This window comes from Octodon degus, unplaced genomic scaffold, assembly GCF_000260255.1.
Source record: "Octodon degus isolate 3935 unplaced genomic scaffold, OctDeg1.0 scaffold00101, whole genome shotgun sequence".
Taxonomy (NCBI): domain Eukaryota; kingdom Metazoa; phylum Chordata; class Mammalia; order Rodentia; family Octodontidae; genus Octodon; species Octodon degus.
The window spans coordinates 5,649,329-5,658,372 of record NW_004524677.1 but is presented as its reverse complement, the minus strand read 5'-3'; the positions used below and the strand labels follow the sequence as shown (position 1 = coordinate 5,658,372).

The following is a 9,044-nucleotide window of genomic DNA, read 5'->3' as shown; positions in this document are numbered from 1 at the left end:
AGACAGACAGACAGACAGACAGACAGACACAGAGAGAGAGACAGAGACACAGAGGGAGACACAGACGGACACAGAGGCAGAGGGGGAGTGACAGTGACACAGGCAGAGAGAGACAGAGACAGACACAGGCAGAGAGAGTTTCTGTAAGGTGAATGAAGCTTTCTCTAATCATCACTACAGATTCCGAGGCAGAGGAGGAGGCAGAGGAAGCCAAGTTCGCCAGGCTCGCAGAGGCCCCACAGTTAGACGGTGCAAGTGGAACTTTCTCGGCCCACAGCTCTGCCCTCAGGCCCTTTCCCTTCCTTCCCCTAACGCTATTTATAGCTCCCAAGTGGTTGCATGGGCCTGGGGACTTGAATCATCGTGGTGGCTCCCAAAGGCCATCTCCGCTCTCCTTTACTCAGTAGCCAAGGCCAAAGGCCAGACGGCTGTGGATGCCTTCTTTGATGATCAAGACTCTACTCTCCCCGGCTTTTGGAGCTGAAAGAGAATGTCGTCCATTGTAGGAAAATTATCAATCCAGATCAATAGCTTTGGGTGAAGAAAGCCCTCGAGGTGAATCTCTACACAGGGGTCAGACTCGGCCCAAGCACCCCACACTCTGCCTAGCACTCTTTCTTTAGAAAAAAAAAAAAAAAATCCTTCAGGTAGTGAGCAGGACGTCCCTGACTTGATAGATAAGAAACCTGATTACTGGGAAGTTGCGAAATACGCCCAAGGTGATGCGCGCTCCTGATTGCCAAGGCATGGTGCAGACACAAAGACGCCAGACTGTCCCACTGTGAGAGCTCAGACAGGCCTGTCATCTTCTTCAGGCCCAAACCTCCTCCGCTCAAAATCAAGAGATGAGACCAAAATATTTCCAAATTCCCCCGGCTCCAAGCGGCGCACTGGCCTCGGGAGGCTGTTTTGCCTCCACTCACCAGCAGATGGCGCGCGGCCAGCTGTGCAATCAGGCAGCAGGACCCCTCAGCCCTGCGCGAGCGTGGGAATACAGTGGGAGAGCGTTCCTAGTGCAGCTGGTACAAAGCCCTACAGCTTCCACGCGGCGGAGGCAAACGTGTAGCCTGTTGTTCTGACTCCCCTGGACGCGCTCCCCCCCTTACCTGCTGTCTCTGCTACTGCTAGCAAGGTGCCACGAGGGTGCCCCTCGTTAGACCCCGCAGCCGGTTTCCTGCGAACGCCAGGAGGACGGAGCCGCAACAGGTGGGCGTTCCTCAAGGAAAACCAGAGCACCCCAAGCCCACCGCGGGCCCCGAGGAACAGCCCCCATCCGTGCTTGCGCAAGCAGAATAAGCTGAGCTTGGCCTGGCAAGATGCACAGCCGCGGCTGGCCCCACGGGGGGCAGCACTCTGCAAGGGCTTTGTGGAAAGCTGGACGTGGTCTTCAGGGAGCATAAGGCGGGAGGCCCGTTGGTGCAGGCACCCTGGGGGAGGCTTGGAGCCGGGAAGGGGCATGGCCCGTCCACGCTCCCTGCTGGCGGGGCAAGGGAGGGGACCCTCTGTCCACCCTAACCAGGCCTGCGGCACACGGGGGCTCCGAGACAAACCCTGGTGAATGGAAACGGAGCACAAGTGCTAAGGGCTTGGGCCTCCCGCCCAGGCCTGGAAATAAACGCTGATTGGTGGAGAGAGAAGCTAGACCTATTTCCAGGCTAACTCAGTCTTCGGGAAAAGTCATACAAACGTTTGCTAACGAGAGGAAAATTATACAGCCCACCATGCTCACTTCCAACTCATTTCAGTTTCTGAAAGTTTTATTTTTGCAGACAATGAAAATTAAATGATTTATTTAGAAGGCCACTGATTTTAAAAATGGTTTACAACAGCAAAAAGTTACCCAAATTTCTCGCCACCCATGTTTCCCAAACAACCGAGAGCTAAAAATCAGCTCTGAATCCAGGGCCAGCGCGCTGCAGGGAGTGGTTAGCCCCCGCCGGGTTTGCACCCGTGCAGGGAGGTGGTAGCACTTTAAAGTTGTGGTCCACCGTATGAAGAAATCGCGGCTTCCATGAGCTCTCCGCAGATGGCTACGGCTCTCGACGTTTATGAGGTTGGAGTCTTGTCAGGCTGAGCAAATGAAATAGTACGTGTGGCGCTGTGGACCCCACCATCCATCCTAGGTCTGGCTGTTCTTCCCAGGAAATGTCCCCCCTCCTGAGTGGGAGAACAAAGCTGGCCAGGGTACTCGCTCAAGGAGAACGAGGCCCCGCCTGGTGGCCGTTTACTGGAAATCTTGCCTTGGCTGCAAAGCCTGGGCACAAAGGGAAAGCCTGGGAATACCTTATCTGCCACAGTATGCGCTGTTCCTTTTCATTTTATCCCTGTGTCAAATTCTCCGCCCCAGGTTGGTTTTGTCTTTTCAGTGCTGGGCATTGAAGCCAGCTAAATGTGCGCTCCACTCAGCCCATCGCAGACCACAAAGCCCATGGAGGGAGTGTCCCCCGAGGCCTCTCACAGAAAAAGAGGCCCTTGGGCTATCGTGTTTTACCCTCTGGTTTGTGCAGGTTCTTGAAAGGCGAACACATCCAAGACATCCTGTTTGGTTTTTTTTTTTTTCTCTCTCTCTCCATGAATGCTGCGATAAAATAGAAAGGGTTTAAAGAGCCGGTCACTTCGTCGACTCAGGGCCACTTTTACAAGACTTGCCCTTCCACACGTCCACCTCTGGCTTTGGGCTCCCTGACCACAAACAGGCCTTTGTGCTCTGTGGCAGATGGCAGTAACTAAAGTGACCTCGACTTGACACTTTGGATGAGTAGTCACAGAGCAAGGCTATCCCTGAGCAAGCTTCCCAGGAAATGCGGTCCTTCGCCCCCAGCCAGCTCAGCTCCTCCCCGCAGCCCACCTCCTTCCCTGGCTGTGCAGCAGCCCCGACTGACCGAAGCACAACTTTTGTCTCTCCATTTCAGAAAGTCTTGCCTGTTAAGATCAAATGCTGTCACTATGACAGGGACTCCATAAAGCCTGCATGAGCTACAGGATAGAATTTCCAATAGTGTCTCTTAGAGGGGGGACAAGTTAGGACAAGCGGCTAAGGGAGCTTCATGCAGCATCTCCACCTGTGGAGACCCCTGCTTGGCACACCAGGAAGGGTCACCGAATCCCTGGGCTTGCACCCACCGCAAGCACCCACCTTTCTCCCGGAGGTGGAGCCCCCCATGCTACTTCTTTCTCCCACCCTGGCTCCCACAGACCTGTGTTCTGACTTGCCTATTCTGAAATAAATAGCTGGGCTCTTCTCAGAAGCGGGCACTGCACGTTAATTAACAGGAAGAAGATGAAGCAGGTACAGCGCCGGAGCCTTCACCTCCTTGTCTGGAGTAGCAGGTTGGGGAGGGGCGAGGCTGGGGTGCCACTGAGCAGAGAAAGGGCTTCAGAGCCCAGGCTGGCTTGCTTCTCCTTGTTGGGGACTAGGAGAGGCAGAAAGGAGGTGACTCCTTATTCCACACACAGGCTTGGACACTGTGGGTAGAGCCAATGGGGTCACCAGTGCAACCCCAAGGCTGGGACGAGCTGGCAACTCACTGTTCCAAGAGGCCAGAGAAGCTGAGTTAACGGGGTGGGTGGAGGGATAATGAAAGTCAGGATCACACAGTGCCATTGTGCTCTTTGTAGCTGGACTAACCCCCGAGGCCAACGGGTGGCCGCTCATGGCCACCTGCTGCTCCAGACCCCTGTTAGAGTTGGGATCTACAGGCCCATTGTGGGAGGCTTGGTGCCCAGTGCATGGCATGCTGGGAGGTGGCAGAGCCACAGAAGCTGGGACCTAGGGGAGGAAGCCAGGACACAGAGTGTGCAGCTCTTCCCCCTTCTCTCATTGCTTCCAGGCCACCATGAGGCGAGCTGCTTCCTCTGCCTTGTGGTCCTGCCATGGCGTACTGGGCCACCACAGGCCCAAAGGCAACAGGGCCAAGTGACCATGAACTGACATAATCACGAGCCAGAACTAAGATTTTCCTACTTAGACAATGAGGATCCTAGGCACTTTGTCACAGTGACATAAAGTGGACCAATATGCAGTGTCTGTGTCTGACGTATCCTGGGGTCCCTTCCAGCTGACAGTCTCTGACCTTCTGGCCTGATACGTGGTCCCATCATGAGGAAGGAGACTTGGCTACTCCCTGAATTCAGAGGCCCCAGCCACAGACTGCTCCAAGGTGGGCTCAAGGGAATAGAAGAAGAAAATCCTCAAGGCACAGCCTGACCTGAGATGGCACAGGAGACCTCAGGTGTAAGAAGGCCCGGGTTCTTGATCTCCTGATCTCCCTGGCTTCAAGAACATTCCGTCATGATAGTTATGAGAGTCTACGAAATGTTCTCAGCCTCTAAAAAGATTTGACAGAAAAATTACTAAATATTAGTACCAAGGTGATGGAGACCACCATGAAGCAGCTCTGAGCAGGATTTGTATCAACCAGTTGGCTTTTCCAGTTTACTTGTGAGTTTGGCCAAGGCCAACAGACTTACAGTAAGTGAACCTCTCTGTGAGTCACTGGTCCCACTGAGGCCTGTAATGGTGGGCAAAGCCACGAGGCCTCAACAGATGAGACAAGGCCACAGCGAGGGACACCTGGCTTCAACCTCAGTTAGCTAGATAGAGTATAGCTGTAGGCCACTCATTGGAGATAACGTTGTTCTCCTAAATTATCATAAAGCCCTTACAGGGATTCCCAAGCCCTGCCCAGATTTCTGCATTTTCTTCAGTGTTCCCCTCCTTTGAAAAGCTTATACACGTAGGCTGCCTGGAGAAGTTCTTTGTCTTAACCCAGAGAATCATGAATTCTGTAAGCAGGTTTGGATCCTCCTGGAGCCCTGAAATCAGTTTGTCTCATTATTTAAGTCATCATTGTCCACTTGTTTGGGAGACTATAGGCCTGATCAGCCCATAATAACTAGGGGATAATACGGACGTGATACGTAAGTACTACCTTGAGAGCAGAGACACACCAACGAGAAGCCAGGAGAGCCAGAGCATTATGGGACAATTGTGTCACCCAAAAAATATATGTTGGCTTCCCACTGGCTCAGTGCCTCAGAATGCAGCTTGGTTTGGGTGGAGAATCATCACAGAGGTAATCAAGTTAGAATGAGGTCATTCGGTGTGTCCTAGTCGATGTAAATGGGGGAAGTTTGGGCCCAGAGGAGACACAGACGACCAGGTAAATGTGAAGGTGGGCGTCTATAAGCCAAGGAGAGAGGCCCAGACAGAGCTGCCCCTCCGGAGGAGCTAGTCCTGTAGACATTTTCATTCAGGACATCTAGCCTTCAGAACTGGGAGACAGTCGCTCCTACTGTGGCAGCTACTCTGCCCGTGGTCATTTTGTTACACAAGCTCTAGCAGATGAATACGCAGGGTCTGTGTCTGACGTACCCTGGGGTCCCTTCCAGCTGACAGTCTCTGACCTTCTGGCCTGATACATGGTCCCATCATGAGGAGGGGGACTTGGCTACTCAGAACCTTAAGCTATTGATGGGCCAAGGACTCAGATCACCACATTCCAAGGACTCTATCTTCTGGAGCAGCTGAGCCCAGAGGCAGGGAGGGAATTGCTGCCTGGTCCTGAAATGTTGTGGAAAATTGGGTACTGTAGAATTTGAATCACATTTTGAACATAAATCAGTTACTAGGTGAAGGAGCACATCTGTCTTCTGCACAAGGCTTGATCTTCCCCTGGCCCGGTCTGCCTTCAAGTTCAGGCCGTGTTGCTCTTGTGTGTTATTACTGGATGGCAGTAATGAAGGAGCCCACGCCTTTGAATCCAGCTCGTTAACCACATTCTCTCTTCCCGCCTCTTTCCCACAGTGCCTGCCGTCAATTTCACTAGGTTTTGCCTGGGAATGTACGTGTGCGGGTGCACCCTGAGTGTGTTTGGATGGCAGGTGTGGGCTTGTTGCATGAGGAGGCACAGGAGGGGTGTGTCAAGGGTGGAGCCAAGGCTGGCTCGTGGGAGCAAGCTGGGAACATCTCAGAGGGTCCCAGGACTCTGGAGCACCGGCATCGTTTCCTTTGCAAGTCCTGTATGGGGCAGGCAGGGACGGTGGTGGTCAGGTGGGAGAACTCACAGCTCAGTTAAATAGCTTGTTTTGCCATGTGAGCTCAGAGGCTGGCAGGGCCATTCCAGGACGGCCCGAGTAGGTGGCAGCCCAAGCCTCCCTGTTCCTCCAGGGTCCCCTGTTGTGCACCTCTGCTTACCCCACAGCAAGGACCTCAGAGAGCACTGTGTGCAGAAAAGGCCACACCTGAGCCTGCCCTGATGCGACTTTTCATCTCGGTGGCTGAGCCAGAGAAGCCCTCTCCTGGCCAGTGAGGGGGCAGGAAGGGCCGAGGGCAGGCGGCAGGTTCCTCTGAGGCTCCCTCCGCGCTGAGTGACTAAGATGAGGGTGATGTAATGAATAATCTGTAGACTTCCAGCTGCGGTAATTCCGTGTGAATAATTCTGATAATGGCCTTTACTCAACAAGGTAGAATCCAGATAAGCAGATTGCCAGAGCCCTCTTGTCAGCTTATGTTAGCAGCATTCGATTGCCATCTGACATGACGTAACCGCCCTCCTTGACTGACAGGTCCCTGTCGGGCCTGCCAGGCCAGGAGAAACGAGGAAACGAGAACTAGTCTGCATGGATTAGGCTCCATGAGAGTCCCCAGGCCAGCTCTCTGCTCCCTGCAGTGGGGGCACCAGGCACTGACCATTGCTCTGGGCTAGGAGCAACAAGAGATGGATGGAGGCCTTCGTCCCTGGGGAAAAGTTCGGGCTTTTCTTTCTTGTCAGGAAGGAGGCCTTGTGCAGGGGGAGAAAGGAAGCCATGACAAAATGGTTCTCCTTGGTTTGTGTGAGCATGTCAGACGCAAACTCTGACACGGCCAGGTGCCCTGTGTCCACACAGAGCAAAGTTTTATGTGAGCTTTCCTGATACCTTTTTCCCCTCTTTGGTAAGAGCACTTCCAAGCAGTCTTGGGGGAGCCAGTCCTTCCTCCAGGCCCAGCCCATGGGTTTGGGATGTCACTCACACTTCTGGCTCAAGAGGAGTGCTCCTAGCCTAGGTCTGGCCAACCAGAAGGCTGTCCCACCCAGCACAGCCACTGTGTAGGCCCTGGGCCCACTAGGGGCACTCTCGGGACTTTTGTCAGTCTTTGAGAAAGAATAGCTTTATTTCTGCCAGAGTTGCTAAGCTAAGATTAACCTAGAATGGTCAGTGGGCACCTCTGCCAGCTTGAGAGAAGAGACTGACCTCTTCTCTCAAGAGGCATAAAATAAAGGGAAGTAGAACTGAGGGGTGGAGAGAGAGGGACACATGGAGGGAGGAAGGGAGGGAGGGAGGGAGGGAGGGAGAGAGGGAGAGAGAGAGAGAGAGAGAGAGAGAGAGAGAGAGAGAAAAGACAGAGACAGGGAGAATATTGAGTGATTTCTGGCTTCCATTCAAGTATGTAGATCCAGCTTTGATTCCTTATAAAATTCAGTCACTCCTCCCATTTTGGGGGGTGCTTCCATCATTTGCAAATGACAGAGGTGACCAGTATATGAGGCCCACGGGGCACAGGGGCCCAGCAGGCAGTACCCACTGTGGCCTGTCCTGTGCACCACTGTGCCGCACTTTGAGGGCAGGGAACACACAGAGTGCCTGCCACCTGTCACAGAGGGCACAGTGTCTTTGCAGGGCCATTCTTCATTTCTCTCTACCTCTTTTCCTCCTCCTCCATTTCTATTTTATTCCTCTTATTTTCTCCTCCCTCTCAATTTTACCTTTTGAAAGATGATTTGTATTTTGTTTTGTTAGCAAGCAAGCTGAAAGGCTCACTCTGGCCAATTCTGGGAAAGTTTGCATCTCTTAGGGGGTGAATTATAGTAAAATAAAAGTAGAGATTTATTACCAATGATAAATGGACAAGTGAACCAAGAAAGCAACAAGCAATTAGAGAAGAAAGGGCTTTTATTGAGAACAGAAGTTTGAGCACCCAAACAAATGTGTGGAGATCATTGTTGAAAATGAAATTTTTAGCTGGGTGTGGAAGCTTGCACCTAGAATCCTAACATTCTGGGAAGCTGAGGCAAGAGGATCACATGTTTGAGCCCCACCAGGATAACTTAGTAACTTTATGAACTAGTGACTTAGCAACACTTTGTCTCAAAATTAAAAAAGGGCTGGGAACATAAGCCAGTGTGAAGATTCTAGATTCTACCCTTAGTATTAAAAGAAGTTTCTTTTATGTTAAAAATTCATTTTAAAGTCATCATGGTAATGATTTGACCACAATTACATTGACCCTGTAAGTCATTTTAGGTACTACGGACATTTCCACAATATAATTTCTTCTAAGCTATGAACAAAGGATGTCTTCAGCTTGATTTGTATCTCGTTCAACTTCTTTCAGCAACGACTCATTGTTTTTAGTCTATTTGAATTTTATCTTCTTGGTTAAGTTTATCTCTAAGTGTATTATTCTTTTTGATTCTATTATAAACCGATTGCTTTCTTAATTTTCTTTTTGTAGTGTTTATTGTTACTGTGTAGAAATCCAACTGAGTTTTATATGCTGATTTTGTCACTCAATTTACTTCTTAGTCATACCAGTTTTTGAGTGTGCATATGGAATCTTTATGAGTGTTTCATTTTTTAAAAAAAAATAACTTTACTCATTATTTTATTTCAGTACTAAGAATTAAACCTAGAACCTTGTCTATGTTAGGCAAACCACTCTACCACTAAGCTACAACCCCAGCCCTATTTATTTATTTATTTAGTCATTAAATTTTGAGAGAGGATTTTGTTAAGTTGCTCAGGCTAGCCTCAACCTTGGAACCAGGCAGCCCAACATTCCGAGTAGCTTGGATTACAGGTGTGTATCAGGAGGAAATCTTATTCTTTATTGGCATTAAAAAAATAAAGAAAAAATATGCAAGCACTTCAGGATGAAGGAGTTCTAAAGGCTCTATGTTAGTCTAGCCTGAAGCTTACATAAGAGGGAGAACGTGTTACAAAGAAGAACATTATTGAGACAATTAACAACATTGGAGAACAGATGGTAGATTGGATGAAAGAAC

General features: G+C 50.6%; 1 pseudogene; it reads left to right on the top strand.

Moving 5' to 3' along the window:
* Nucleotides 1–9,044, top strand: part of LOC101565264 — a 175,997-nt pseudogene that overhangs the window by 158,839 nt on the left and 8,114 nt on the right.